Genomic DNA, 14257 nt, shown 5'->3' with positions numbered 1-14257 from the left:
ACAACAGTGGCACCATGCAATATTTGTCCCTTTGTGACTGGGACATTTCACTCAGCATAATGTTCTCCAGATAGAACTTCTTTTAAAAATGAAATCTTATGGAAGAAAATATCTTGAAAATAATAATCCTATGAGAATTGTCTTTTAAGTACAATATATTATAGCTCATATAGAAAACTATAAATATACAATACTCTGGGGAGAGGGGAAAGTCAGAATATATATTTTGACATTCTCTGGACACAAAAAACATTGGGACAGGGAAAAGAATGTCCAACTGAATTTTCACGTAAAAATACATAACAATGGAAAATAGCAGGGTTAAAAGAGTCCTCAAAATGGAACTATAGTGTGAGAGGAAAGAAAAAAAAAACCCACAAAATTTCTCAAAGGCAAAGAAAGAGTATTAATTGTAGTCCCTTCCAATAGGGAAATTATAAATTAAGGAGAAAGGCTCTAATAGTATGAACTAGTCTGACTCAGAAAAACAAAACAAAAAAACACTAAACAGCAAATCCAAGATTCCGTCCATAAAAGTAACGACGGTATGTATTTAATATTAAAGAGCTAGGCTATAAAAAGTTCATTCTCATAAATCGTTTTTAGTAAAAGCTCATCTGTGCTTTTTTTGTGGGTGCATAATAAAGTTCCAAGGGTTTGTTCACTTGCCAGAAATTCTTTCACTGACCACTTCCAAAGAAAAAGAGCCGTTTAATACAGTAAACTGGAAATTGGCAGTGGCTATATAAATGGTACACCGCTTCTCACTGGCTATATCAAGGTTCATCTGGTTTGAGTCTCCTTTGCTCCGAAGTTCTTCTAAAGCTAGTCTCACAGCCAGATACTTAGATAAGTGGTCAACGGTGGAGTTACCTGAAATCTTTATATATCTTGTCTGTGCACTGTCATCTTTTTCCGTTAAGTGTGGGGTGTGGCCTGAATACTAGCTAATTTCACTAGCACCATCCATGACTGGATCAATCACCACTGTTCTTTTGTTGTTGTCAAGCTCTAGGCCAGAATCATCTGATGTTTTGGTTCGTTTGTTTCTATTTCCTGCTTTTTGATTGCTATGTGTGGATGCATTACCACAGAGTGAGCTCTCACCATTATCTTCAGCTCCACTTTCAATCTTTCCTTTGTTGTTTCTAGCCTCCCTGAAGTCTGTTCAGAGCCCGTATCTTCAGTCCTTTCTCAAAGCTGTGACTGAGTGCTTGCTGATTAATGTGCTTGTTGATCTTGGCTAACACTCTTTCTTGGTGAGCTTCATACTCATCACGGCTAGGATAAATTGTGCTGATTAAAGCATCAAAGTTTGGGTCCGGCCTAAGTGATCTTTTGGAAACTAGCTTTTTCTGACAAGTAGGACATTCTTTGTTCCAATTTCTGAAAGCTGTGATAATGAAATCTGCACAAAAGTGATGTATATGCTCCTTTGTAGTCAGTGTTCTTCAACATATCCAAACAAATTGGGCACATTAATTCACTATGAAGACTTCTAGGTGAAACCAGTTTCCAAACCATCCTTTATTGCCTCCTGAGGTGTTCTTTGTAATTACTACAGAGTTCCTATGTTTTACTTAATGGCTGAGTTCCATTAGTCTGCACAGCCTGAAACACTGCAAAGAGACGCCCATACCCAGGCTCGTCGTTATGCTTCCTTCGCCTCTTCGCCCACTTCACTCATGGACTCCTGCCCCAGCCCTGGGCTCCGCAGGCTGCATCTGGAGTGAAAGTCGAGCACAATACTGCGAGCCTCAGCCGCTAGCACTACTTTTTAAAGAAGCTGTATCATTTCCCCACTTAACAGATTTTTTTTTCTTTATTAAAGATCAGTTGACCGAATGGCCAGTCATTGCAAATGTAAGTAATCCAAATCCGCCAGCTGTTCTGCAGGAGAAAAATGGACAATCTGCTCCTGTGCCAATAACTTTCTAAAAATCCACTGGAGGTTCAGTTATGAGTTAGGTCTGACTCACTGATAAACAACAACACTGGAACGGAAAAATGGAAGGAATATAAAAAATGAACGAATTAGATGTTATATGTATGAGAACAATCTGGAACAAAATACACATTAAAAAGTGAATTGGAGAAAAGGGAGTGAAGAAAATGTGCAGCAATGAATGCCTGAAAACCCATACTTTCTGTAAATTTTATTATTGAGTGAGAAATTTATTGGGAAGCATACAACAATTTAAAGTGTTTTGCTTTTTTATTTTAATTAAAATGGAGAAAATTTAGTGTTACCAGCTCAAGGTAATAGCAACTTTCACAGGCAAGACGAAAACTTAAGATACCATAGATCTGAGGAGAGTAATCATCACACCAAAATAATCTCTGCATCTTATCCCCAGGAAAAAAACCACAGTCAAAGCAAGGTAATATTTATTATATAAATATAGTATTATCTGTAACTGGTAAATAAAAATGTCCCAAGTCTATCAGAGAGCTACTTATCTCCCTACACTTCTACAATTCTATAATAGAAATCCATGCAACAAGAGGGTGGCAGGGACTGACTTCTACACACTTCATAAAAGGGAATTATCCCTGTCAATAATATTGATATTGTTGTTGTTGCTATGTGTCGTCAAGTCAATTCCAACTCATAGCAACCCTATGTACAACAACTCTGGACCCTCCTCAATCCTGAGCCAATTTCATTGTCCCTGACACACGCACACCCTCCCTTATTACCTCATATACTGAGACAATTCATTTCATCCAGGGTCTTCCTCTGCTGTGCTATTCATCCACTCTTCCAAGCATGATGGCCTTCTGTAAGGACTGATCCCTCCTGGTAACATGTCCAAAGTACAAGAGATGGAGCTTCAAAATCCTTACCTCCAAGGAGCAGTATGGTTCCACCCTCACCATAGCACCATAAAATAGCTACATAGTCAGATAGCCTCCTCACAAGCTCTTACACTTACTTTTACCAATCATTGATCTGAGTTCATTACTCATCGACAGACTTTACTCACAGTTGTGGAGTATTTTAGAGAAGTAAATTAGATATTGTTAAGGAAGAAATGGAACACATAAATATTGACATACTAGGCACTGGGGAGATGAGATGGACTGGCATGGGGCATTTTGAGTCGGATGCACTTACGATATATTACTCTGGAGATGAAAAGGTGAGGAACAATGGAGTTGCTTTCATAGTTAAGAAAGCCATTGCTAGATCCATTTTGAAGTACAATATTGTGAGTGACAGGATAATATCCATACGCATATAAGGAAGGCCAATGAATACCACTATCATTCATATATATGCACCGACAACCAGAGCCAAGGAAGAGGAAATAGAAGATTTTTACGAACTTTTAGAGTCGGAGATTGATCAAACATGCAATCAAGATGCATTGATAATAATGGGTGACTGGAATGCAAAAGTTGGGCACAGAGAAGAAGATTCAGTAGCTGGAAAACATGGACTCTGTGACAGAAATGGAGCTGGAGAGAGGATGATCAAATTTTGCACAATCAATGACTTATTCATTGCAAATGCATTTTTTAAGAGACATAAACGCAGGTTATATACATGGATTTCACCTGATGGTATGCATAGGAATCAGATTGATTACATCTGTGGAAAGAACCACTGGAGAAGCTCAATATCAGCTGTGCAAACTAGGTCAGGAGCTGATTGTGGAACAGACCACCAACTACTCATATGCAAGTTCAAGCTGAAGCTGAGGAAAATTAAATCAAGTTCATGGGAACCAAACTATGACTTTGAGTCTATAACCCAAGAATTTCAGTACCATCTCAGGAATAGGTTTTAGGCCTTGAACACTAATGAGCGAAGACCAGACGAGTTGTGGGAGGATATCAAGGGTATCATCCAGGAAGAGTGCGAACAGTCATTGAAAAGACAGAAGAGGAAAAGAAGACCAAAATGGATGTCAGAAGAGACTCTGATAATTGCACTGGAGCTCAGAGAAGCCAAAGCACAAGGAAGAACTCAAGATACCAAAGAGTTGAATAGAAGATTTCAAAAGGCAGCGTGGGATGACAAAGTAAAATATTACAATGAAATGTGCAAGGAGTTGGAGTCAGAAAACCAAAAGGACTGAACTCGTTCAGCTCAGCATTTCTTAAGCTCAAGGAACTGAAGAACAAATTCAAACCTTGAGTTGCTGTAATCAAGGATGCTTTAGGAAGAATATTAAATGATCCAGGAAGTATTAGAAGAAGATGGAAAGGATGTACTGAGTCATTGTATCTAAAGGCATTGGCAGACACAAAAGAATTTAATGAAACAACATATGGTGATGAAGGAAGAAGTTCAAGCTACTTTGAAGGAAATAGCAAAAAATAAGGTCCCAGGAATAGACAGTATACCAATTGACATATTTCAGCTAACAGATGCTGCCCTGGATATGCTCACCAAGTTATGCCAAGAAAGCTGGAGAACAACCACCTGGCCAACAGACTGGAAGAGATCTATATTTGTTTTCATCCCAAAGAAAGGTGACCCAACAGAATGTGAAAACTGTAGAACAATCTCATTGATTTCACATGCAAGCAAGATTCTACTGAAGATTATCCAAAAACGATTGGAACAGCACATCAACAGAGAACTGCCAGAAGTCCAGGCTGTATTTAGAAGGGGTAAGGATACTAAGGATATTGTAGCTGATGTTAGTTGGATCTTGGCTGATAGCAGGGAATGCCAGAGGAATATACATCTTTGTTTAATTGATTATGCAAAGGCATTTGACTGTGTGGATCATAACAAACTGTGGCTGACTCTGAGAAGAATGGGAATCCCAGAACACTTGATCGTGCTAATGAGAAACCTATACTTAGACCAGGAGGCAGTCGTCAGAACAGAGCAGGGTAACACTGCATGGTTCAAAATTGGGAAGGGCATACGCCAGGGATGTGTCCTATCTCCATACCTTTTCAACCTGTATGCAGAACAGATTATCCGAGAGGCTGGGCCCTATGAGGAGAAGTGTGGCATCCGGATTGGTGGAAGGTCTATTAACAATATGTGTTACACAGATGACACAACCCTGCTTGTGGAAAGTGAGGAGGACCTGAAGCATTTGCTGCAGAGGGTCAAGTACTGCAGCCTCCAATATGGATTGAGGCTCAATATCAAGAAGACAAATATTCTCACCACTGGGCCAATTGGCAGCATCAGGATGGATGGTGAAGAGATTGAGATTGTTCACAGCTTTAGTTTGCTTGACTCCACAGTCAACACTCTCCGCACCAGTAGCCAGGAAATTAAAAGATGTATTGTGATGTGAAAGTCTGCTGTTAGGGATCTCTCCAAAATATTGAAGAGCAATAGTTTCTCTCTGGAAACTAAGGTGCGTCTGATATAGGCCATGGTCTTTGCAATCACTTGTTATGCATCAGAGAGTTGGACAATAACTAAGGATGTTAGAAGGAGAATTGATGCCTTTGAGCTGTGGTGCTGGAGAAGAGTATTGAGGGTACTATGGACTGCTAGGAAAACAAACAGATTTAGAGGCAAAGATTATCACACAATGCAAATCCAAATTTACTCCAGTAATCCCAAGTCACATTAACAAAGCACAATTCCTCAATTAGTGAAAGTCCGGGTTCACTTCAACACCTCTGGTTTCCTCATTCATCCAGCACAATTTATCTCACAGTAGTTATAAGGCAGTTTTCCAAGACTCTTCTCAGCAAGCAAAATTTCTAACTATCACTACATCTCCAAGGGTGCTCCGATTTCTCTCAAAATAGTGTCACAGTCTCTTCATTCTCTTTTCACCACCCTCATTGCCACATTTTACAGTGCCTTCTGCCTATGATTCCTTTGGTTTTTGTGGAGAATAGAAGTACCTGGTCTTTCACAGGGTCTTTGATTCATATTCTGAGTTTTAACACCTAATTCTTAAATGTGGAGAAAAAACCAGATCTACTTTTTGTGATGAGATTTGGGTTCAGGATAAGTGGTATGGCTCATTTGAAACTTAGTGAGTGTCTAAACCATTCAATAGAAATCTCTGGTTTAAAGTGTATAGTTTGAGTAAATATAATCAGAAACTGATGTATACCTATACTATCTCCCTGAATTTTAAAGAGTAGAAACCATTGTTGTGTAGTTGTAGTTGTTGGTGTTGTTGCTGTTTTATGCCATCGAATTGCTTGTGACCCATAGTGACCCTATGAACAACATCTCTGAACTCTGCTTTACCCTGTGCCAGCCTCATTGTCTCTGACACATCCACCCCCATTTTCCCAGTTACTGAGTCATTCCATTTTATCAAGGGTGTTCCTCTCTTGTGCGTCTCTCCACCCTCCCAAGCATGACCTCTCTCTCCTCAGATTGGTTATTTCTTGCAACATGCTCAAAGTATGTCTGACGAAGCTTCAGAATCCTTGCTTCCAAGGAACAGTCTGGTTTCACCCTCTCTCTCCAGGATAAACCTGTTTGTTCTCCTAGCAGTCCATAGTATATTCAATATTCTTCTCTAGTATCACAGCAATATTCTTCTCTAGTATCACAATTCAAAGGCATCAATTCTCCTTCTATCATCCCTAGTCATTATCCAGCTTTCTGATACATAGCAGGTAATTGCAAAGGCCATTGCCTGGATCAGGAGCACAGACTGACATCATTGCTTTTCAGTACTCTGAAAAGGTGTCTGACAGTAAACTTTCCTAAACCATTATTATATTTTATGTTACATACACATAGATTTTAATTAAACCTTTTAAAATAAATATGACTCAGGAAAACTGATCACTATCCAGATGATCTAGGCTAAGGTGCAAGATATTATGTCATAATATGGAGTAAAGCAACTGAGGTTTTGTGATCTGTAGAGAAAAATAACTAATGGCATTTTGGGAAATGGTTCTTGGTTGAAATCTAGAGAAAAATTAACAACTTATCAGAAAATAAGTTATGTGTCCTGAAATGACCCTGTTAATGGTTATTAGATGATCAATTGTGTTGAGGAATTGAGATGATCAATTGCATTGAGGTTAGGGACCTCTCCAGAGTGCCTCAGAAAGCTGGACCATGACAAGGATGACAGAAGAAGGATCAGCACCTTTGATTTGTGGTGCTGGTGACCAGTGTTGAACACTCCATGGACTGCCAAACGAACAGAAAGTTTTGTCCTGCAGAGGGTGAAATCAAATTGCTCCGTGGAGGCAATGAGTTTAAAGCTCCATTTTACACATTTTGGGCATATTGCCAGGAGGGACCAGTCCTTGAAGAGCTACATCATGCTTGAATAGTTGGAGGGACAGTGAAAGAGCCCCTGGATGAGATGAGCTAACACAGTAGCTGGGGTAATGAGGTTTTGTTGTGTTGGGAACAATGAGATTGGCTCAAGATAGGACAGAGGACAGAGGTCAAAGTTATTGTGCACAGGGTGGCCCTGAGTTGCATATGACTTGACGGCAATAACAGTTTCTGTATGAATTCATATATAATCAAGATGATTGCACTGAAATAAACTGTGATTCCATATGTAAACTGTGCATCCAGGTTGTTTAAATTCCATGAGTACTCATACCCGCCACATTGCTATATGTATTTCTTCAGCTACATATATCATACTTCCTTATGTAAATATCCTACAAGCAGCTAACTTGAGCTGAAAATTCAGCATCTATTTTTTCCCCTATATTTTATGATCTGGTAGAATCAGCTACCAGCACAAAAAACAAAAACCAACAAACCAAACCCCAAAAACAAACCATAAAACTAACCATTAAGAAACTTAAATTCATTAAAGCATAATTAAAAGTTACACAGAAATTTTTTAATATGTTACCTGGATGGGCAGGAATACATGTAAATATGTTATGTTGGCCTATCCACCAAGGTATTGGCTATTTCACCATTTAATTGGGTGGATCCAGCAGCAGAATTTGAGAGAACCTCACCACCAGCAAAGAGAATGCATGTCTTTTAGAGTTAGAAGTTCTGCACCAGCCAGGCCCAGGCTTATGGGAGTAGCAGCCACAGCAGCAGAGAACCAGAGAGCATAAGACAGAGCTAACCTTGGGACTGCTACACCATTTAACCAGAACTAGAAGACATTGTCCAAATTTATTGGTCAACTGGTAGGAGCATAAGAGCCAAAACTGGCACGATGCAGAGCTTTGTAACACTGGCCTAAAGACTTGAGACTCAAGGCTGATGTACCTGTAAACACATTTTGGAAGCTTACCTATCTGAGTGATTATATCCTACTACTACTGACCAGAATCATAATCTTTTGACTTCCTTACCTCCCCAAAAATTTACACAGAAAAAACAGTGAAAAAATACGTCACATGCATAATAACTCTTTATTAGGATTCTGTAAACCATATTAAATGAAATAATGACAGAACATATGAAATATGCCTTAGAATGTAATTTATTGCAAAGAAAAAAAGGGGAAACAAACAAGCTCAGTTCCTTCTCACAGTTATTTGAAATGATGACAATAACAAAATAACCAATTTAAAAACTCAGCAAAATTTCTATGATAGAAACTTATTAAAGAATTTAATATCAATTAGGTTTTCATGCTGAAATGATGTGACTGGATTTAGACACAATAAACTCTCTAGAAAAATTCAATTAAGAAAAAGGATACTATGTAACACATAGTAGAGAACACAAAGGAAGATTTCCCACAGCCTGAGATTTTCCTACTCTAGAATAACACCAGCTAAAATTTTAGAATAACTTTGTAGAGCAGTTGAAGAGGATATATTTGGAGATTTCAGTCACATCTGTAGATAGAAGAAAAAAAGTTGTTAATTATGCTGCATACTTTTAAAGGAAAAAATATTCTACAGTAAATCCTAATTCTTTGTTCTTAGCCTAGGCCAGTTCACAAATGTTATTAAAGTTTTACAGTTATTGTCATTTATATCTATTGTTCTTGATATTCACTTACACTATTATTCATTCAGTAGCCTTTCTGAGTAATAAATTTATATAAGCCACAGAACTTCTAGGAACAAGACACTAAACATTATTTTGACATGCTTAGTCAATTTTTAAAAATATTTTCTTTAAGCTATGTTCTTTTCTTTATTTTGTTAGACCATCACCATGTAATATTTTAAGTGAACTTACCACCACTACGACATGAAGTCAGTTCTTTCTCAAACTCTCAGGGACAATGTATTTAACAACACTGGGAGATGGAAGTACAGTAACATATTTCATGGTTTGTGGAGAGACCCACCAAGGGTCAGTGGGATAGGCATTGAGCTGGTAGTATTGTGGGTGAGGCTAGAAAAAACAAACAAACCATCAAATAGGAAAGTAAGTGTATGAACAATTTCTCCTCAGGAAAAAAATACTTATTTCAAAATGGCTGATAAGCATTGCAAGATATGATTACTCTGCGAATAAAAAAAAAAGAGCAATTAAACTCTTATGTAGTGAATCATAGAAAAGAAACCTTCAGAATAATGTGTTCTAGGATGATTGATGATCTCCTCCATTCACTGCTATTGAGAATCGACATATAGTTGATTCTCCAGCAGATTTCCAAGACTGTAAATTGCATGGTAGGTTCTGCCTGGAGGAAGATGGTGGAGGCAAGGTGGAAAAGACTTTCTTCTATTGCTGTTGCTTGCTGCTCTAAGCCCTGTGTAAGAACACTTGAGAAAGTTGTGCATCAAGGTTGTATCCTCTCTCTCTGTATCTTCAATTTGTATGCTAAGGAAATTATTTGAGAAGCTAGACTCTTTCATTGGGAGCAGGAGTGGCATCCACTTCCTAAACAACATGCCTCTAGAAACTCTATGTACTTTGATAAGGGTCGCTGGTTGTAGAGGGGCTTCAGGTCTATTTGTCAGGTGCTTCATACCTATTATGGTCGCTATGAGTTGTGCTCTACTCGAAGGCAATCAACAACAACAACAACAATACTCTATGAAGAAGAATGTGGCATCAGGACCTGAGTAAAACTCAACAATAGCCTGTGTGATGCATATGACCTAACCTTGGTTGATAAAAGTGAGGAAGACTTGAAGTAATTGCTGTAGAAGAGTGAAAATGGCAGTCTTTAATATGGATTGCATCTTACCTTACAGAAAATAAAAATTCATACCACTGGACCAATAGGCAACATCGTGACAAATGCAGAAAATTATTGAGGAGCAATGATGTTAGTTTGGGGACTGAGGTGTGCACAATTCACGTCATGGATTTTAATCATTTGCTATACATCTGAAAGCTGAACAATTAATAAGCATGACAAGAGACAAATTGATGCTGCTGAACGGTGATGTTGAAGAAGAGTAGTGAATATCCCATAGGCTACCAAAAGAACAAAGAGATAGAGTGCAGCCAGAGTGTTCCTTGGAGGCAAAGATGATAGAGCTTCATTCTAAAAACTCTGGGCATATTGCTAGGCGAGGCTATTCCATGGAGGGGGACATAATGCTTGGGAAAGTGGAAGGATGGCAAAAGAAAAGACTCAGCCAGGTGGTTTAGCAGTGATTGCAGCAATAGGCTTGAGTGTGTCAGAACTTGTAAGGACGGTACAGGATGGGACAGTTTGGTTCTGTACATTATAGGATCGCTATGAATTTTACTCTACTTGACAGTACCTAACAATACCAACACCAACAAATGACACAAAAGGTGATTGTTCACCTTTCTCCCAATGATTCAAACCACCAGACAGTGTGTTAGCAGTACAACTCCTTACAGGCTCTACCACTATAGCTCCCTAATTGAGGTTATTGTTATGCACTGTTGAGTTGGAACTGACCCATAGCTGATACTCCAGTGGGTTTTCAGATGTAGTAAATCAAGCAGAAGGACACTACTCAACTTTTTGCTGTGGAATAGCTAATGGATTTGAACAGCGTGCCTTCGTGTTTGGAGTGCAATTTCTTACCATTGAGCCAATTAATATCACTAGTCACAATTAAATTGCTCAACTTTGAATACCAAAGATCTGCATTATTTTTAACACAAGTCCAATTTATTAGAGCCCAAAAGAAACTATCATGAGTTTCAATATAGGCATTTGGAGTAGATGGAATATTTTTGCCATTTAGATTTATACTTGAATTTTCTGTGATGATGCAGAAGTTAAAGAAAAGGTTGCCCTCGCCTCAGTAACCGAAGCTTGCTTTCCAAAATGTAAGGAATTAAAAACAAAATTAAACATATACAGAGAGAGAGAGAAAGAGAGAGAGGAATTTACCTGATTCATCACACTCATTAGCTCTCTCTAGAAAGAAAAAGAGACTCAAAGTTACATTTTAAGACTGAATAAAATGTCAAAGACAAACGATATAATTGAAATACTTTCCATATTAAAGATTTGGGGGCTTGTTCTCATCATTCCAACTTTATTTTGAGTATATAGAGACAATTTTTCTCCTAGGACATGTGAGAAAATCTTCAAAAATCTTTATATTGTTCAATAAAAGGCAATTAGTGATTGGAGGGTTCTACGGTTAACAGTGAAGTAATCTAGCCGGTTATTCTCAAGAACCAGGATTGCTCTGGCAACACATACATACATCATTGTCACGCATGTGTGTGTGTGTGTGTGTGTATCTATCTATCTATCTCTATCTCTATCTATATATTCTATATCTATCTATCTATCTATCTATCTATCTACCTATCATCTATCTATCTATATCCTGTAGGAGCTCATAGTACCTTATGACTGTTAAAAATGAAGTAAGAATTGCAAAAACATTGTGGAATCATGGTTTCATAAAGTAAAGGAAGAATCAGTATCTCTTCCATATTACTGATCTTCTCATTTCACAGATGAGAAAACAGTATCAGAGACTATGGGACAGGAACACTTTTGTATTGTTCCAGTTTCTTCAAAAGAAAAGTGTCCCATAAGAAACATTCAATATGCCTCTCTTAAGAGATAGTGATTAACTGAATTTAAGTTCCTTAACTAGAAATTGAATTTGAGAAACATACCTACATATTTATAGAACAGGTACATTAATAAATATGTTTAAATTGTTGTAACTGTGGGTTTAACACCTCACAGTATTTGTGATTATTAACATCATGCCCTCATCAAATGACATGGACAAACTGAGAACAGTTTATCCCAAAGAAGAGTGACAACTAATTTTCATTTCTCAGACTGGATAATCATTTCTAATTTGCGAGTTAGAAACATTGGTTTGGAAAGGAAGAAATCTGTTTAGTTGTGCGAGATAACTTTAAAAAATACTTATTTAACTTTCATAACATATTTTTAATTGTTGTTTTTAAGTGTTGCCAAGTATGACTTGTAGTAATTCTATAAACAAAAGACCTGAACCCTGTTCTATAACTATCATCATTTTTCTACATTTATAGAGTTTCCAGCAAAATATTACCAATGGGACATGGTTGTATTCCTTCATTCTTTGAAGCTGTCCCTCCTAAAAAAAAAAAAGGAAATGTATTTTAAATTACTTTTATATCTTCTACCATGACATATTCATTTCATAATCTTCCAAAAGTTAAAAAATCATCCATGAAATGTAGAATACTCTTTATTTGTAAGCAATTGTACTGCCAACTCAAAGGCATGTGGTACAAATTCACTAGCTACTCTAAAGCAAGATGGGCAATCCCATTCCATGCAATTAACTGCCTCTGAAAATGCACTGGAGGGTCAGCTATCAGTCAGTTCCAACTAGACAATATACAACAAGAAGACTTTTTATAAACTTACTTAAGAAAAATATCAACTAAACTTTAACTCATTATTTGTTGTTTTGTGCCATTGAGTTGGAATCGCCTCATAGCTGACCCTCCAGAGGGTTTTCAGAGGCAATAAATCACCCAGGAGGAAACTGTCTATCTTTCTCCCATGAAGCAGTCTAACCACGTGCATTAAAAAGACTAGGATCTAAGGGGAAAGAATAAGCTGCCAGTTCTCTAAACTTGGTGCCATCTTGAGTCAATTGTAGTACTTAACAACTTTATAGGACAATGTAGAACTGCCCGGTTGCCATTTTTATGGAAGTCAACTGCTACATCTTTCTTCCATCAACTAGCAGTTCCTGCATTTGGTTAGCATCTGAGTACTTAAACACTATGCCATAAGGGCTCCTTAGGAATATTCATGTCTAGGTACTAATAATGCATTTATTTCCATTTTGTCTTAAAAAAAAAGTTCAGTAAAGTATTACCAGAGATGGGAGATAGAGCATTTTCTCTTTTGGAATATATTTTTGCTAAAAAAAAACACACAAACAAAAAACAAGAGAGAGAGAGAGTAAGAAACAAGGGTTGTAAAAACATAAAACATTCAGAAAATATTAATATATTTACAAATTATACAGAAAAACCTTACCTGGACAGGGACAGCTTGCTAAGGGGGAAAAAAAGAACATTTTCTTATAGTATTTTGATTTTACTTATTTCTAAATAATAGACGTTCACTTAGGGAGGGCAAAACTATGAACAATTATTAAAAATAAGAGCAAGAGCAATTATGAATCTTTGAAGAACTTGTAGAACACAAATATAGTTGAACTAAAACTTAAATAATAAAATATTTTAGTGATTTCTTGCATCAGTAAAAAAAATAAGTTCCAGCGAGGCTTTCAGATATTTAACTTTGCTTTGTTTTTATTTTAAATACTAGCTCTTTGAAAATTGAAGCATGGATAACAATTTGAGTCTGAATAAATGCATGATGGATTTTCCTTTCCCTACATTGATAACAGAAGAAAATATTTTTTAAAATGATGTAATTAAATAGAGTTAGGCCTATTCTCTGAAATTCTAATTAAGTCAAGTTTATTTTGGGTAACAGAAAGAACTTTCATCTTTCCCTTTTTCAATATTAGGAAGATTCTGTCAATTGCTATGTTCTTTATCTAATGATAAACTTAGCATATAGAAAGTTTAATACACCATAGTTTAAATGCACATTATTATTAAAGTCTTCATCATGTTGTCAGAAGCCTCACAAACTCTAAAAATGTAAAAAGATCAATGGGGAAGGATGGAAGAAGAATGACTGTTTTGTTGGACTTGTTCAAGCCAGACTCTATACTGGCTGAGTAGAAGATTGCTCACTGAATCTTAGCAAATATGCATCAAGTAAGTCTTATTATTATGTTGTTTTTATTTCACATCTGAGAAAACTGGTTCAGGAATTAGATAAATGGGCCCATTTTCCCAGAATGTTTATATACATTAATAATAAAATTTCATTTTCCTGATCCCTAATCTAGTCTCTGGACTCTAGATGAGGAAGACAAATTAATTTTAAAATTCATTAATAAGCCAGACTTTCCTTTAACT

General features: G+C 37.0%; 1 pseudogene; it reads right to left on the bottom strand.

The window, feature by feature from the left end:
- Window positions 1–602: 602 nt before the first annotated feature.
- On the bottom strand, window positions 603–11504 carry LOC102853529 (annotated as a pseudogene).
- Between the last annotated feature and the right edge of the window lie 2753 nt (window positions 11505–14257).

The sequence above is a fragment of the Elephantulus edwardii genome, unplaced genomic scaffold, assembly GCF_000299155.1.
Source record: "Elephantulus edwardii isolate Elephantulus edwardi_28Jun2011 unplaced genomic scaffold, EleEdw1.0 scaffold00192, whole genome shotgun sequence".
NCBI lineage: Eukaryota > Metazoa > Chordata > Mammalia > Macroscelidea > Macroscelididae > Elephantulus > Elephantulus edwardii.
This window is presented reverse-complemented; position numbering and strand designations above follow the sequence as displayed.